Source organism: Peromyscus maniculatus, chromosome 4 (genome assembly GCF_049852395.1).
Source record: "Peromyscus maniculatus bairdii isolate BWxNUB_F1_BW_parent chromosome 4, HU_Pman_BW_mat_3.1, whole genome shotgun sequence".
NCBI classification, from domain to species: domain Eukaryota; kingdom Metazoa; phylum Chordata; class Mammalia; order Rodentia; family Cricetidae; genus Peromyscus; species Peromyscus maniculatus.
The window spans coordinates 27101079-27118914 of record NC_134855.1 but is presented as its reverse complement, the minus strand read 5'-3'; the positions used below and the strand labels follow the sequence as shown (position 1 = coordinate 27118914).

The window sequence follows — 17836 nt, the reverse complement described above, 5'->3', positions numbered from 1 at the left end:
ATGGCAAGTATGTTTGGGTCACAGAGACATCCTGCTGTTTTAGTATGAAGAGGGGTGGATGGGCTTGTGGCAGTTCCTTTCTTTTGGAACAACCTCCGTCTGTGGGCACACATTCTGAGGTGGGAGGGGTGAGGACAAGGAAGGGGAGGGTGACTAATCACCTCTTCAGGGATGCAGCTGTAGATCTTCATTCCTTCTGTCTCCAGAGTATAAAGGTGAGCTTCTTTGTTATTTACCATCATCCTTTTGTGTGTTTGGAGCAAGAGAGGCTAGATACAGAACAGATGGGCATGTTGAGGAGGAACCAAGGAAACCATTGTCAAAGTGTATCCCAGGAGTTATGCTGTAATGAAGTGAAAACCAGTCCTTGAAATTAGAATGAGATTTGAACTTGTCTTTTTAATAGGGTTCCAAGTAAGTTGCAAATAAGAATTTTTGACAGCAAAAGAGACATTAAGTAGACTTTTAACAGTACAGAGTCTTGCTTATACGTATGACTCACAAACACATTAGTGTTAATTCAGTTGGTAGTAAGATTATTGAAATGTAAAAAAAAAACCCACAACAACAGCAAAACCAAGATAGTTACTTTTTCCACTTTTTTTTGGTAATAGAGGAAAATTGAACTGTGAAACTTTATAGATGATCAGGATACTACAATAACTTCATAATTAAAATTTACTATTTGATATGCTTGAAATGCCTATAAATGCCCAAGTACGTTTAAGAAAAGAAGGAAAGGGAAAAGAAAGGAGGGAAGGAGAAAGAAGAAATAAGCAACAGGGATAAGGAGAGAGCCCGGTGGGTCAAGGGCTTCCTGTGTAAGCATGAAGACCAAGTTCAGATTCCTCATCACCCACAGTCTGGTGTGGTGATGCACATCTCTAATCCTAATGCTGCAGAGATGGGCACAGGAGGGTCTCTGGTGGGCAGCCCAGGCTCAGTAAAGACATATACATACATATCACACACACGCACACGCACACGCACACGCACACGCACATCAAAAACAAATGGAGCTGGCACCTGGAAGGTCAGCGTGTGAAGGTGGCAGCAGCAACACTGTTGCTTTGGGGACCACCGCAGAGCACACACATGACCCCAGCCTGGGGTAGTGCTATAACTGGGTATGGACCCTCCCTCATCTTCTTATTTAAATGGGGACCCACACTATCTCATTCAGGATACTGATTTTATTTCGCCAAGTGGAGCTAACAAAACCTGAGGCAGATTTGAGCTTGTTTTCTTCACCACTGGACAATGTTGTGTGACAGGGGCTGCATTTGGGGCAAAGAACGGTCCTTGGCTAGGATTGAAGGAAACCCAGAATATGGCCAGAATAAAACCAAGAAACATACAGATTTTGAATATAGTGACTAGGCAAGGACACTTTGGGCTAATACTCTAGGTTCCCTGGCTTTGCTCTAGAGTACATTTGGTGTTATCATTTAGTGTACACAGGGTGCAGAAGGTGACCTCAATTCAGTAGCAGCTAGAACCATGATGGGAATGTTGTACAAATGTACAGGTGGTCTTTGAACAGTAGCATGCAGTGCCCTGTCAGGACTGACACTCACCAGTCTATGCACTGTACTATATAATTGGGAGTACATGAAAGCTTCCCTGCTCCAACAGTCACTCTGAAGATTTTTGTCACCTCAGGAATGGGGGACAGTTCCTAGTCATCCAGATTAATTAATAAGTCAATCTGTAGATTCTTTCTATCTTGTATCTATAAATCCTTTGAACATTGGAGACTCTTGATATTCTGTGAGGAAGATCATGGATGGTTAGTCTGCACTGCACTGCACTTCTTGTCCTTAGTGAGTGGAAGCCAAACCCTTCGGTTGCTCACTGAGTATGTGTTCTCTTCTCCTTTGGGAATGATCTTACACCCATTTTCTCTCCTACTCCCAAACTGGAAAACCACTCTCCAAATTCAGGCCATACTTATTTTCAACATTTTTAGCACTGTGTTTGCTCATTTAAAAAAAATCTAAAACTAGTGTTGCCTGTATTACAAATAAAGGATGAAGCTAGAAAAAAATGAAGTGAAGAGTAAATGAGGAAGACACTTGACATTGATCTATTTGTGTTCATCTGCATGTGTATACACACACACACACACACACACACAGAGATAGACAAACAGACAGACAGACACACACACACACACAGGCACAACTAACTGCTTCTTTATCTTGAAGTTGTGTAATGGATTTACTTAAATTATTTTTATTTATAAATTTTGATTTGTTAATGAGTATTGATCGATATATCATTTATCATCTATCCATCCATTCAGAGCCAGAGAATGAATGTTGCTAGATTTTGTCATATCTATCTTTCTTTGAATTGACCTCATCCATAATCAAACTTGGTGACAATGACACTCAGCCTAATGTGTCTACTTAAACGCATTTGTATCTAAGTTTGTAGTGAAAAGGGAGAAATGAATGATTAATTCCCTTGATTTTCAGGAATCATTGGAATTAGAAGACATTTCTATCACTGTGCTCATATCCATGGCCAGTTTTATGATTACTACCGTAGCTCTCCAGGTGCTGTGCTCCATCTCAATGTGCATTATTTGAGTGATTGGGTTTCCCATAATTGACATAATAAAATATTTTATGATGGAGTAGAGACGACTTCTCAATTGCTAGGTGTTAAATGGTATGAGAACATTTGAATGGAAGTGAAATTTTCTCTTTTGTTTTCAAGGCTCATGAACAAAGATGGAAGTTTTTGATAATAGTATCCAAGGACATTTGAGCATGAAAAGTGTACAAGGTACTATGTAAGTGTCTGTCAGGAGAATCAACAAGACGTGGCCTCCAAGTATGTGAGACTCATAATATAAACATAAAACCTGGCCATTCACCTTTTGCTCAAAAGTGGACAGAGCCTGCTCTAACCTTCTAAAGGATGTGGGCCACCATATCTCTGGCCCAGTCTGCCAATTATTTTCAGAGAAACAAGTGATTTCCATGCTCAAATTGAGTCATTAGTTTTCTGCTATATCATTTTACTGTTAGGCCAGAAGCTGCCCTTTAAGCCATATTTATTATCATTCTTTTATTAAATATCCACAAGTTGGAAAATAATTCTCTTTAAAGGATGACCTTTTATCTTCAGTAGCTGTCCAGCATCTGTGTAATTGTTTTGTAGCCATAGACAACTATGATATGGCTTCTAGGACTCAATACTAAAGTATTTGATAAATTACACACATTATGAAGTTTCATTATTCAAATCATTTTGAGAATTTTTCTCTTAATTAATGATATTTTATTAGATACCATTTTTTTTAAAATTTTATTTTATTTTACAATACAATTCAGTTCTACATATCAGCCACGGATTCCCTTGTTCTCCCCACTTCTGCCCCCCTCCCCTTCCCCCCAGCCTACCCCCCATTCCCACCTCCTCCAGGGCAAAGCCTCCCCCAAGGACTGAGATCAGCCTGGTAGACTCAGTCCAGGCAGGTCCAGTCCCTCCTCCCAGGCCGAGCCAAGTGACCCTGCATAAGCCCCGGGTTTCAAACAGCCAACTCATGCAATGAGCACAGGACCTGGTTCCACTGCCTGGATGCCTCCCAAACAGATCAAGCCAATCAACTGTCTCACCCATTCAGAGGGCCTGATCCAGTTGGGGGCCCCTCAGCCATTGGTTCATAGTTCATGTGTTTCCATTTGTTTGGCTATTTGTCCCTGTGCTTTATCCAACCTTGGTCTCAACAATTCTTGCTCATATAAACCCTCCTCTTTCTCAATAATTGGATTCCCGGAGCTCCACCCGGGGCCTAGCCATGGATCTCTGCACCCAGTTCCCTCAGTCATTGGATGGGGTTACTAGCATGACAATTAGGGTGTTTGGCCATCCCATCACCAGAGTAGGTCAGTTCGGGCTGTCTCTTGACTATTGCCAGCAGTCTATTGTGGAGGTATCTTTGTGGATTTCTGTGGGCCTCGCTAGCACTTTGCTTCTTCCTATTTTCATGTGGTCTTCATTTACCATGGTCTCCTATTCCTTGTTCTCTCTCTCTGTTTTTGATCCAGCTGGGATCTCCCGTTCCCCCAAGCTCTCTTTCCCTCGACCCTTGCCCTTCATTCCCCACTCATGTCCAGGCTGTTCATGTAGATCTCATCCATTTCTCCGTCATTGGGTGATTCCCGTGTCTTTCTTGGGGTCCTGTTTTCCAGGTAGCCTCCCTGGTGATGTGAGTAGCAGTCCAGTCATCCTTGTTCCACATCTAGTATCCTCCTATGAGTGAGTACATACCATGTTTGTTTTTCTGAGTCTGGGTTACCTCACTCAGGATGATTTTTTTCTAGATCCATCCATTTGCCTGCAAACCTCATGATGTCATTGTTTTTCTCTGCTGAGTAGTATTCCATTGTGTATATGTACCACATTTTATTTATTCATTCTTCAGTTGAAGGGTATCTAGATTGTTTCCAGGTTCTGGCTATTACAAACAATGCTGATATGAACATAGCTGAGCAAGTGCTCTTGTGGTATGATTGAGCATTCCTTGGGTATATGCCCAAGAGTTGTATAGCTGGATCTTGGGGGAGATTGATTCCCAATTTTCTAAAAAAGCGCCATATTGATTTCCAAAGTGGTTGTACAAGCTTGCATTCCCACTAGCAGTGGAGGAGACTTCCCCTAGTTCCACATCCTCTCCAGCATAAGGTGTCTTCAGTGTTTTTGATCTTAGCCATTCTGACAGGCATAAGGTGGAGATACCATTATTTTTTATTGGATACCAGAGTTTTGCTTGTGTACATAGGATTTTATCATTTGGGGAATATTGAGAAAATTTTATTCTTTACCTACCTACTTCTGGTATTAACTCATTATACAAATGACCCAAAAATAAAACCATGTATTTGGAGCTGTGTCCAGTATCTGTAACTGACATTTAGTTTTGAAAATCAGGTCAAATTTGAACATTGGGATACATTGGTTTGTAAAATTTGAGAAAATTCAAGAATGTCAATGGCCACAAGGACTGTCCTACATAGATATGATATTAAGGTAGTTTTTAATACCCTGACAGTTATAGGAAGACAAAATAAGATTCATTTTAAAAACAGAAGTGAAAAATATTCAGAAAAGATTTAAAATGCCACAACAGTATCTATTTAATCAGAAAAGACCATATGTGGTCACTATATTAAAAATATCTTGCCGGGCGGTGGTGGCGCACGCCTTTAATCCCAGCACTCGGGAGGCAGAGCCAGGAGGATCTCTGTGAGTTCGAGGCCAGCCTGGGCTACCAAGTGAGCTCCAGGAAAGGCGCAAAGCTACGCAGAGAAACCCTGTCTCGAAAATCCAAAAAAAAAAAAAAAAAAAAAAATCTAACAACTTATAGGCCTGTAATATACATACATATGTGTGTGTGTATGTAGATGTATGTTTGAAACTATCAGAAGCCTAGAAATATAAAAATACAATTTATTATAAGTCTGGGCATAGAAAAAGCTATATAAGGTGAGTATGATATTCTCAAGTATGCTAAGTAGTGAGTTCAGATTAACTGAGGATAGAGGTAGGCTGATACATGCTGAAGAGATTCCATGGGGTGGGGCATGTAAGAGACATGAGGGACTAGTGGCTTTAGATAGGCCTACAGAGAGGAACGGAATCTGTATTCCAGAGAAGGATAAGCCAAGACAAAGGCAGAAAAAGTTTTTCTACAGCATGTTTTATGAGATGAAATGTGGGCATAAGAGTTAGGTTGTTCATGTGGATAGAGCCTGAATGCTTCATTGCACTTGTTACAGTATTGCCACAGAACAAGTAATACATGTCCACGTAGACACATTTAAGATAAATATGCTTCCCATAATCCACTTTTCACTTACACTTTCATGTCCCTGATTATCATGTATAATCTGTGAATACTGCAACAGCTGTAAAAAGCAGTGGCAGAGGGAGGTGGTGACAGTGTCTATTAGATGTCTATGTGTATTGTGGACATACACATATATTAAAGCATGACTCTTGGTTAATGAGTCTATGACATGTATAAGTTGATCCCTCTTTAACTCTATTAGCTTAGATATAAATAAGAATAATAATATCCTACTACAGGTAACTATGTACCTCCCTGTTCACCCACACATACAATTGACTGGAAGATTCTCAAGGGGAGAGTCTCCATTGTGCTAGCATGTAGAATGAACTAGTGGTCAGTTCATGCTGCTATAAGAGATGCTGTAGACTGTATGGCTTACATAACATATGTTTATTTCTTGCAGAATGGGAAATCTAAGGTAAGGGTCCCTTGGGGGTAATGGCCCTTTTCCTGACTTTCCAGTCTGCTTTCTTACTATGTGCTCAGAATAGAGAAAGGAGTCCTGAGTGTCTCCTCTTTTTATAATGACACTAATCTCATACTGTCATTTATATAGCCCCATATTTATGATTGCTTATAAACCCAATTATTCCCCCAAAGCTCTAGTTTTTGTCTCATTGGAAGTTTTAAGAGATGAATGAGGGGGCACACAAAAATTCAGTCCATAATAGAATTAAACAAGTATTTCTGCTACAGAAGCTTGAATGGACTATTTTTATGACCAAATGAATTGCATAACAAATAAAAAGTTTATAGACAGAATAATGCATAGATGAGGGAAGAATCTTTTTATTCTTCTATTTCTTTGCCACTTCTAGGCTGGGGAACCACTAATTTCTGGGGGGAGAGTCTTTCCTACTGTAAATTCAGGTCTCCCAGCTTAGGCAAGGTTGTTGCTGCACAGATGTTTCCCGAGGACCATGAAACCCATTTCCTTTTTATTCACAAGAAACTGAACTTTCCCCCAGTCAATTTGCATATAGGCAAGACTATTTTACTGAATTCTAGCTGTCATTACAGGGCAGACATGTTATGCAGGCATAGCCTCTAAAATCCCTAGCCATTGTCCCGAAAGTTGACAAGGTTCTTCATATGCCCTGAGATGGTTGATCTCAATGAAGGCACCTGTAAGTCAGCCCAGCTGGATCTGGAATCAACCAAGAGACAAGCCTCTGGGAAGATCTGTAGGGACACTTTTAAGAAAGACTTAACAGAAGGAAGAAGACTCTTCTCTAAGGTAGGCACACCTTCTAGCAGTGACAGCCCAGACAGAAAGATACCTGAGGGAAGAACAGTTGCTGTTTTTCACTTGTTGGCTTTTGCTTCTTGTTGGGGAGTGCATTGCTAACACTGGAACCCAGCATCAGACAGTCTTCCCACCTCGACTGAAGACCAGCAGCAACTTTCCAGGAGTCCTCCAGGCCTTCAGTGTCAGATTGGACTGCTGAAGTACCTGGTTTGTGGGCTGAGCAATTGCCAAGTTTTTGAGTCAGCATGCATATGTCCATTGTTGAACTACCTAGCCAGTCTAATAATCCCCTTCCTATAAAATATACTCATTCTAGAATATATATGCATTTCTAGATGAGCTCCATTCTCTAGAGAACTACGAATAATACATCCCTGTGCCCCTTTGCTGACTGAATGACATCTGTAGACAATGAAGCTGTGTTAGGAAGCTCTCCTTGAGGGCCAGTGGTAGCCAAATGTCCCACACTAAGAAAATCCATCAACACAGTATATTGTCTAGATGCTGTGAGTCAGAGGACAACAGTGTAACCAGGGTGGTTCCTTCTGAAGGTTGAGATATGTTCCTGGTCTTACTTCTGTTTTCCCTGTGTCTTCATGTCATTTTTCCCTCTTTGTATGTCTGTTTTCAAATTTTCTGCACTTACAAAGACACTGGTCATTTTGAATTAAGGTTCACCTTAATGGCTGTATTTGAACTTTTCCTCTGTGACTGTCACATTCCTTTTGTTCTGTTACAGAAGGAGGGAGCCAAAAAGATATATGATGACCACAGGGCAGATGTGGTAGAGGCACTTTGAAGGGACCATCACATCTGCTTTCTTTTCCAACAGCCTCTTTTACAGTTAGGCGAAGACACATAACTGGGTTCTGACCAGTGTAATATGGGTAGGATGGTGCATACCCCCTCTGAGCCTGACCTCTGAAAAAGCTCCTAAATTCTCCAGATACCTCTTTCCCCATCCTCTGGATGTATGATTCCAGGGTGTTCTTGCAGCTGCTGCTGCTGCTGCAAGGTGGAGACTTGGTCACTGAGTACAGGGCTCAGATTCAAGCCTCTCAACTGACCTTTACCCTCCCTGTCATACTACCCTCCCCAAACTGTGACACATGCAAGAAACACCCTGCTGCTGTGTTGAGTCCCTGAGGTTTGAGGCTGCTTTTTTGTTATAGCACAGGACACAGAGTTATGGATGCAAGCCCTGCTGCCATTGTCCTTTTAGTCTGTCTCTGGTCTGTCCTTCTCATATCTGCTATGAAGGCCTCTTTAGCGGGCGGGCACTGGTGCCATTGGATCATTTTATCCTGTTCCCGGTTAGTCCTTATGTCTTCCACGAAGACCTCTTTAGTGAGCATTGCTGCCATAGCCTACACTCAATTTTAAGGCTCCAAACGGATGCCACTCTTCCCTTCTACTTCTATGTATTCCAATTCCTTGAGAAGTGGTCTGCTATAACAATTTTAATTGCTACCTCTGTGCATCTTTCCAGTTTTGATGTCCCTCTTGAATTCCAGAACCAAATTTCTACTTAGCTACTGAGTATCACCCCATAATCAAGTTAAATTTGATTTCTTGCAGAAGAAATCAAGTAAGAAATACATTACAGCAGCTGTCATCTTTGCATCAAAATATGTGCCCTCTTCTCTAGACACTAGGATCCCGAACTTTCCTGGAATCTGGAGATTTGAAAGACATTTTCAACTTCTTCTGCCACCTGGCCTTTCATCTCCACTTTGCACCTAACACAGTTGTCACTTTTGTCCTTTGGTGTCCTTTATCAGCCAGGACTGCCTCACCTCGTTTCTCCTGCATTTGCTGATCCATCTTGCTCTGTGTTCTTTCTAATCAAGTCTGTCCTTTGATGCTTTCAGAATTTCATTAAAGTCATGGCTGGACCACAGCACCCCTCATCTGAGAAGTTCTGGACTCATTTCATCATCTACAAAATAAACCCACATTATGAAAACCTAGCCATTTTTATTCATTAGCTCAGCCTATAACCTTGACCCTCTCATGTACATTCCAGCTACTTTAGTCTCTTAGGAATTACATTTATTTATTTATTTATTTATTTATTTATTCATTCATTCATTCATTCATTCATTTATTTAGTGTGTGTGTGTGTGTGTGTGTGTGTGTGTGTGTGTGTGTGTGTGTGTGTTGGGGAGGGAGCATACCACAGCAAATATGTGAATACCAGAGGACAACTTGTGGGAGCTGCTCCTCCCCTTCTACCACGTGGAGTCTCCAGATCTAACTCAGTTCATTAGGCTTGATGGCAAGCGCTAACTACTACACCATCTCACTGGCTGGAGTCTTAGTCTTTTCTACATTGCCGCTCCTACTTTAACAACCTCCATTATCCTATAGGTTACCAAAATAGGTTCTTAAGTAGAGAGGCTTATGGATTATCTACTTCATAGTCACCAGGGAACTTTAAATAGATTCTATTTTTAGGCCACACTCTAGACACTGTGGCCTTCTTAATGTATTTCACATTGATGATGTAATAAGAATTATATTAAGGAAAAATGTAGGGGCTTTAACAACAATATGGATGCTAGGGAGATTTCAGGATCGACTGAATCATAGTCTTCATAGATAGAAATTTTCTAAGTATTTCTCACATGACTGGCAAGCTGAAACCAAAAAAAAAAAAAAAAAAAAAAAGAATAGAACACAGTAAATTAGTCTCTCATATCCGTAGAAGATTGGTTCTAGATCCCTTGCAGCTACCTAAATCTATGGATGGTCAAGTCATGTTGCTCATATAAAATGGCACCAACTTTACACATTGCTACATACATCCTCTAAATCAATCATTTCTAGGTTACTTATAATACAGTATGGTATAGCATACATGTTAAATACATACTTGTATTATGTTGTGTAGGCTATGCTGACAGGGAAAAAGTCTATATATGATCAGTATAAATTCAATTTGTTTCTGGAATAGTTTCAATCTGTAACTGATGGAAAGCCTACAGATGTCGAGGGCAGACTATATTAAAAATGAGTTCTAAATAATTTTGCCAAGGGAAAGAAAAGGGCAATACCACTGTGAAATTACAGAAGATAATTTTTGAGTCAGCACATTTATAAAAATCTAAATACATTAGGATCTGGACTTGGGGAAAGAAAAGTTCTTTATTTATATGGGATCTCCACCATTGGAAAATATATGAAGAAAGCAAAGTTGACTTTCTCAAAGTAGCCAAATTGTTAGAATACACCTTACGCTTAAATTACATTATCATAAATGCCACATCTAGCAATAAAGAGCATATGTGCTCAGGGAACTGCTCCTCATAACAGACAAGAGACAAAGCATGCTGGCAAATGATTAAAGCAAGAAAACACACAGAGACGGGATGACAGAGTCATTTGTGTCCAACTGGCTGTATATTCCAACTGCCCATCCTGTCAAGTGGGACGGACAGCCAGAGACAAAAGATCCATTAAGAACACCATTCTCTCTGGTCTAGACTTTATGTTTCTGCCCTGGACGAAAAGAACTGAAGCCACAATCCAATAGCTCATAATAACAAATGAGCAAATGGAGGGAAAAGGATTGTGACTTCAGGACTCTCCATTCTGACCTTAGAAAATGAGTGGGAGAATCACATCCATTTTGCTTTTGTCCCTAGCTGCAGCAACTGGCAAACCAGTGAATGCTCACAGTAAGTCATTTATGGTAAGATGCAGCCACCGTAGGAATGGCATATTTTGAGATATGAGCAAATGTTTGGATCTAAGCGGTCTTTAGTGACTTATTTTTTTTTTAACTTTAACTAGGATGATTATCGTTTTAAGGAATTCCATATCTTGGAAAGGGTTAACAGCATAGTGTTTTGAAACCAGATCTGGTCTGTTTTTCAAGCTGTGCTGTATTTAGTGATATATTTAGTTCTGCAGATGTCTTGAGTCTGTCATTGGAATTGGACTTTCCCATCAAAACCAGACACTGCTTCTCAAGCAGCCAGAATGGAAGGCTCTGTGTGGCATGGTTGGCCATTGTCATTTTGTTTCCCACTCTAAGTGACAATACAAAAGACACGATGTAGTCGCGCTTCTGTGTCTCTGGCCTGACAGCCATTTCAACGTTCATTGTGCAATGCAGTTTATAGGGTCCACATTTGGGTTGGTCTTGAATAGGGAAATTTTCTGGGAATTGTTTAATTCATTCTCAAAGTTTTAAAAAGGTGCAGGAATGAGAATTTAAAAACACTGACAGGGATTTATTTATATTCTCTCCAGAGCAGAGTTGTAAATGGAGGGGAGGAAGGGGGGATGTGATATGAAAGGAAAGCATTTAAGGTTCTAGTGGCTTAAGATTCTGTAAGGAGACTCTAGTCAAGGGATGGGAACTCAAGACCCAAGAAACTCTGGCTTGTATATTAGCTTGGAATGAATAAAAGCAGAGATCTATCTTTAAAATAAATCAGGGACTGCACTTAACAGTGCTTCAGGAATCATTGAGTATGGCAAAAGAGCCAAGCATGTGTCTCATCTGACTGAATAGATGAAAAAAAAATCATTCAGGGTAAAATGGTTTTCTATTGCTATTGTGTTATTTTGTCCAATCCCCCCACCCAAGGTGTGATTTACATAACAAAGTTAGAAAAAAGATTCCAGGCCTAATTATCACTTTCAAAATAGAATCTGGAAATCAGCCATTAGTGCCTGAAGATTACAGATTGTTTTTTCAAAAAAGCAAAGCTTGAGTTCAGCTCAGAAGTTACCCTTAAAAACTGTATTGTATTGTTTTCCCACACCAAATCAAATGTCTTTTTGGCATCAAAGAAGGCAGCTCCCGAGCTAATTCATAACTCAAATGCTGTCAATTTAGGCTCCACTAAAGCTGTAGCTTTTTAAAGTCAGAAAGATAAAGGACAGTTGTGTCTGCATTGTTTCTAATGACAAGTTGCCTGTGTGGTTTTCTTCATTTTGTAAAGACCAAGACAGTAATTGGAAACCAAAAATGCATTCTTTCTCTTCCATCGATGGTCTATCACAGAGACAGCAGATGTGTATTTTAATACACTTTCTCTGGGCCTAACTACCTAAAGTGACAGTCTTGTTTGTGTGTTCCCCAACTGTGAAAGGGGGTACAGGCCACTATCTTTTCCTGAAAAGACCAGAGTTGATAAAAAATGGAAATTTGTTATAATAATGACAATGATAAAAAGTGTGTGTGTGTGTGTGTGTGTGTGTGTGTGTGTGTGTTTGTATGTGCGCGTGTGTGCCTGCCTGCCTATGTATCTGTGTCTGTGTACACCAGAGGACAACATTGGGTTCATCCCCAGGAATGCTGTTTACCTTATGTCAGACATTGGCCTGAAGCTCACCAATTAGGCTAGACTGGCTGACTAGCAAGTCTCAGGGATCCTTCTGTTTCTGATTCTCCAGTGCATGTACAAGTGCACTCTAGAATATTAGGCATTTTTATGTGGGTTCTGGCTAGTGCGATAGTTGCTTTAGCAACTGAGCCCCAAAATCTGAATGTCTTGCACACTAAGATGACACTCTCTTTAATCTCATGGGATGTTTGTCAATCAACATGCAGGTTCACTAAAATTCATTACAGTTATCTTTAGGTTGCATGTGTGTGTAGTATGTCTCACTGTGCATATGCAAATGTCCAAAATCTGAACAAGCTTATAACAGGAAGGGATGTATTCTCTCCTCCCTCCCTCCCTCCCTCCCTCCCTCCCTCCCTCCCTCCCTCCCTCCCTCCCTCCCTCCCTCCCTCCCTCCCTTCCTCCCTCCCTTCATTCCTCTCACCTCTTCCTTCTTCTCTCTCTCCTCTTCTCCTCTCCCTCCCCTCTTGTTCTCTCTTTCTTTCACTGGGAAGGTCTCATATAGTCTAAGCTGACTTCAAATTCTCTATGTCACTGAGGATGACCTAGAATTTCTGATCTTCCTACCTCTATTGTTCAAGTTCCCAAGTGCTGGTATTACAGTCCTGTGCCACCACATCCAGCCAAATAAGAAAACCTTAATATGGCCAGGTGGTAGTGGTGGTGCATGCCTTTAATCTCAGCACTCGGGAAGCAGAGCCAGGTGGATCTCTGAGAGTTCAAAGCCAGCCTGGTCTACAGAGCACCAAAGCTACATAGAGAAACCCTGTCTTGGAAAAAAAAAGAAACGAAAAGAAAACCTTAGTATGTAATAGAAATTCTCCCATGAGACTTTTTGAGAGGATTAAATGAGTAAATAATGTCTTATAAATAGAAAGCCCACTAAATATTTATCATATTCCAACATGCTTTCTGCATTGAACATTCACTTAGCAAGACTCAGATCCTATCTATAAAAGAATGTTTATTATTCTTTGTCATATATATATATGAAACAAGTAGAAAAAACTTAAGTGTAGAAGTCCTGGAAATGAATACAAATATATGTTTTCAGTGTGGTTAATGATTTAAACATTTATTCAAGGAAATATAAAAAGGCATCCTATTCTGCAGGAGTGTAGATGTTTTAGGGCAATTTTATGTCCATAATAAGCCAGCGGCAATCCAAAATGCTCTGTGAGTGTGAAATAAAATTGCATGGCTGTTTGGGGCTTCTCTTCTATAGACTGTAGTTACCCATTTTTTATTAAAAAACATTCCTTTCTGTACTCTCCAGAAGGACTAAGATCATGAGATTGACTATTATTGTGAGTTCAGGTATCATCAGAAAGTCCCAAGAAATTCCAACTCAGAATACAGTGGATAAAACTCTGTTGCTCACATTTTAAAAATTTGCCAAACTCTTCTTGCATAGAGGTGCTGTGTAAGAAATCAGGGATAAAAAGGAAAAAGTAGAATTCTGTTTTAAAAGATCTCAAGGACTGCCAGCAACAAGTGATAATGAAACAGCTCAATTTACCCAACTATGTTAATACACACATAATTTACCCAAGTATGTTAGCACACACTTATACTTCCATATTTAGGAGCTGAGACGGGAACATGCTTAGCTGAGGGACAGGCTGTGCTCCATAGTTTGAGCCTGACCCGAGCTGCATAATGAACTCCCCTCCCTCCCTCCTTGTCTGTCTGTCTGTCTTTGTCCCTCTTCCTCTTACACACACTCTATTGAGTGATTACCATACTTCTTGCTTTTATTATTTTCTTTACTCCTCTTAGAAAGTCTTCTACATAAATACTTATTTCTAAGTCCATTTTGAAAATGCGGAAAGATCAAGGTCTCATTAATTAAGGAATTTGTGTTTGGGACATTCTATGTCTCACAGTAATTGGGAAAAAATGCACAGAAAATGTGATGGACTAAAGATAACTGGATCTCTATAATGCTTATGGTACACTGAATATCATGTTGTGATATACATGTATATTTAAAGCATTTAATCCAAATAATGTACCTCAGAATTGTATGTAGTTAGCCTCAGATAATCGAGAAGAGATGTAATGATTGGAGATGTGAGAGAGATTCCCTGCACATTGCCCATTTTTTCAGGTATTGACTAAAGAACTGTAATCTGTGTCTTCCTGGTTTCTAAGCCCCAATTTCCCCCACCACAAGTGGTTTGGAGAAGATGAGGGAGGAGAGAGATGGTGTGCCTTGTTGGTGACCAAGTAGCCGCCCCCAAGATTTCAGTAGAAGAATATCAGATTTGTGTTTCAGAAAGAGCAATCGGCAGCACTGTAGAAGAATGGTTCTACCTTATTTTTATTTAGTAATTACATTGACTACAGACCACACCACTTAATGTGGGCACTTATTTATATTCCTCCTCTGTATTTACCCCATGATATTGTTATCTCAATTCAACTATAGGTGATCTTCCCAAATAAGTGTGGCAATAGAGGCATCCCTACAAAGCATAATAAGTTAGAATATGTGTTGATTTGATGAAATTAACAATGCTATATTGTTTATCTAGCAGGATATTGCACTGATTAAGAGCCAGGACTCTGAGCAGGAAGAATCCTGCCGTGCTACTTGCTAGCTCTTAAGCACTTTGCTCAAGGTCATTTAGCTAAATACATAATTGGAACATGGTGAGACATTTGCTACAGTAGAGCAACATTCACAGAAAATGCAACAGAACTAATTCTAGCTGAATGCTTCCAGTGCAGAGCATGATAGGCGTTATGCTGAGTGCTTTATGCACATCGCTGCTCTTAATAAAAACATGGCAGGTCTTATGTAGCTAGCTATATGCTTTGCATATACACTCTTGCTATTAATGGGAATATTGCATACCCAGAAGGTGGGTATTCTTTTACAAGGTAAACCTCTTTGTTTGTTAGTTTCCTTATCTTCATAAGGCTACTAATAGTAAATATCTTTTAGGGCTATTTTGAGGAATACATTTGATAATTTGTTATAACATACTTGGCATGTAGTAAGTTCTCCATCAATATAAACTATTACCTGCTGAATCAAGGAGCAATTCAAAATAAAAGCATAGGGGCTTTGAAACAAGACTATAAAGCATTAGAGAACCATACTCATATAAGAAATAAATAAATAAATCCAATAGAGAGAAAACAGAATCATTTTTCTGGCGTGTTTATTAGATTAAAGTAGATCAAGTTGACTAGCTGCAGGATTGTGCTGTGTATCTATGACCACCAGTACAGAAATAGCACCAGCTTTTAGATTTAAGCATCCTTGATAATTTATTGAAAAAAATCTTATAAAAATGAATACTTTAAGCAATTATATGCTCACTGATTAAACCACAGCAACTAAAGTTTAATGAAAGAAAATCAGCTTAACTCTTAAGTGTACTAATCTAATGGAATATGAGTCAGAATATGCTAAATTTAAACTCTGTGAAACTGAAAAAAAAGAGGAAGATAAAATTGCCTGTAAATATCAATTGGATAGCATTTTGATTTCTTAACCCACTTTATATATGTAAATAATATTCATTTGCCTTAAGAGAATATTAGAGGAAACTGCAACCTTATCCAGGGAAATTTAAAGAAAAATAGTCTACAGAGAACAAAAAGGGCAAGAGTTTACTGAAAATATGAGTTGACGGAATTTCAAAGACAACGTGTCACTTAAGTAGTAGAACATTCAAATCCTGGGCAGGTAGAATGGGCCAGCGAGTGAAGGCGTTTGCCTGACCTCAACTCCCCGAACTCCCTGTGGCAGAAGGAAAGAACCCTCTCCTGAAAGTTGTCCTCTGACCCTTACACATGGGCTACAGAATACATACAGAAAACATACACACACACACACACACACACACACACACTAATTAAATGTAATAGAAGCTTTAGGTTCTCCTCTTGTAAGCATTAAAAATCGTCTGTGACAAAACTAGGTAGCTACAGTGTGCAGTGTTTCTATGCTGGATGTTACCCAGTAAAGATTTTCTTTTTTAAGTTGGCCTTCTTTTCTCTGTTAAGTGCTTATAGGTCATGGATGCCAAGTCAGTCATCCTTTACTCTTCTGAACATCCCATAGCTGTTTACAAATGATATGCAGTAACTTAAATTTCTTTATTGAGTTGGATGGCTTTTCAAAGGGGAAGTTTCAGGGATTATTTTCAAACTGTATTTTCTAACTATAGACAATCTTGATTAATTTTCCTATTTCCAATGACTGGTTCTGTGGCTATATTTCTCTCTTGCCTTTGTGGTTGGGTCTATTTCTCAAATATCCATGAGCTGTCATTTTGGTGGGGACCAACCCCAAGAATTTTGGGACCAAATTTTTTTGGTTATAAGTTATATAGCTGTAAATATCATAGCTTATTAGAAAATGCTAAAATACCAAGAAGCAAAAGAGAATCCAGAAGAACCATTAATGAAGGAATTTGCAGGTAACATTTATATGAAGTCCTTAAAGGGAATGTCACAATAGGGCAGGAGAGAGGTTCAGGCTCTGCCGCTTGCCTGAAGGAGAAGACAGGAACCCTAAAGAACCCTAAAGAATGGCTGGTTTCCCTAGAAATGCTCCCTGGTGAACTGAAACTCCCCCTTCTAAGGAAACCCCATATCCTTTTATGACATCTCTTTTTCTTCCATCTTTCCAGATTTCCCTCTATTCATTTAGAAATATGCATATTCAGAGTTAAGAAAAAGACTTTCTAGATGATGCTACTTCTGCAGGAGACTGTCTCTATGTCTCATGTCTCATTTACAGTGGTAACCTTTTCTCCTCAATGATTCTGGTCTACTTCCCCTGACATATTTTCTCCACAGTACTTACCAACATTACCATAAAAGATTTTCTCAATGATTATCTAGTCCCTGAATAGAAAGAAAAGCTCTACAATATCAGTGATTTGAGCTTTTACACCCTCTTCTGCAAATATATATATATATATATATATTGCTCAGAATAAGCTCTTGTACTTAGTGGTCATCAGTGAATATCTGAGTAGTGCTAATCCTAATGATGGTGAGCATCTTTGTCCCTTCTGCCCCCACACAAACTCTTCTCAAAGTACCAGTCCCACATGCATAGATCTCCAAGGATGTGTCCAGACATGCAATCTAACCATGCTTTTTTGCATACCACAGAGAGAAAAGCACCCATGACGGCTCCTTCAGCTAGCTCTTCCTCCTTTGTTACCTTGACGCTCTTGGTACAATCACTTGAAGATTGCTGGCTGCTCCTTTAATTGGTTTCAGTCAAAGGCATCACTTTACTGCATAGGTCTCCTTTCGTGCTGTCTTTCCTGGGACCTTTTCTGTTGTCTCCATCAATGTTTTCTTCCTTATCATCTTTGACATCTTCCACAT

The 17836-nt window shown here is 39.6% G+C and overlaps 1 pseudogene; it reads left to right on the top strand.

The window, feature by feature from the left end:
* The first annotated feature begins 1129 nt into the window (after positions 1 to 1129).
* LOC102907606 (mitochondrial import inner membrane translocase subunit Tim23 pseudogene) lies at positions 1130 to 1644 on the top strand (annotated as a pseudogene).
* Positions 1645 to 17836: the final 16192 nt, after the last annotated feature.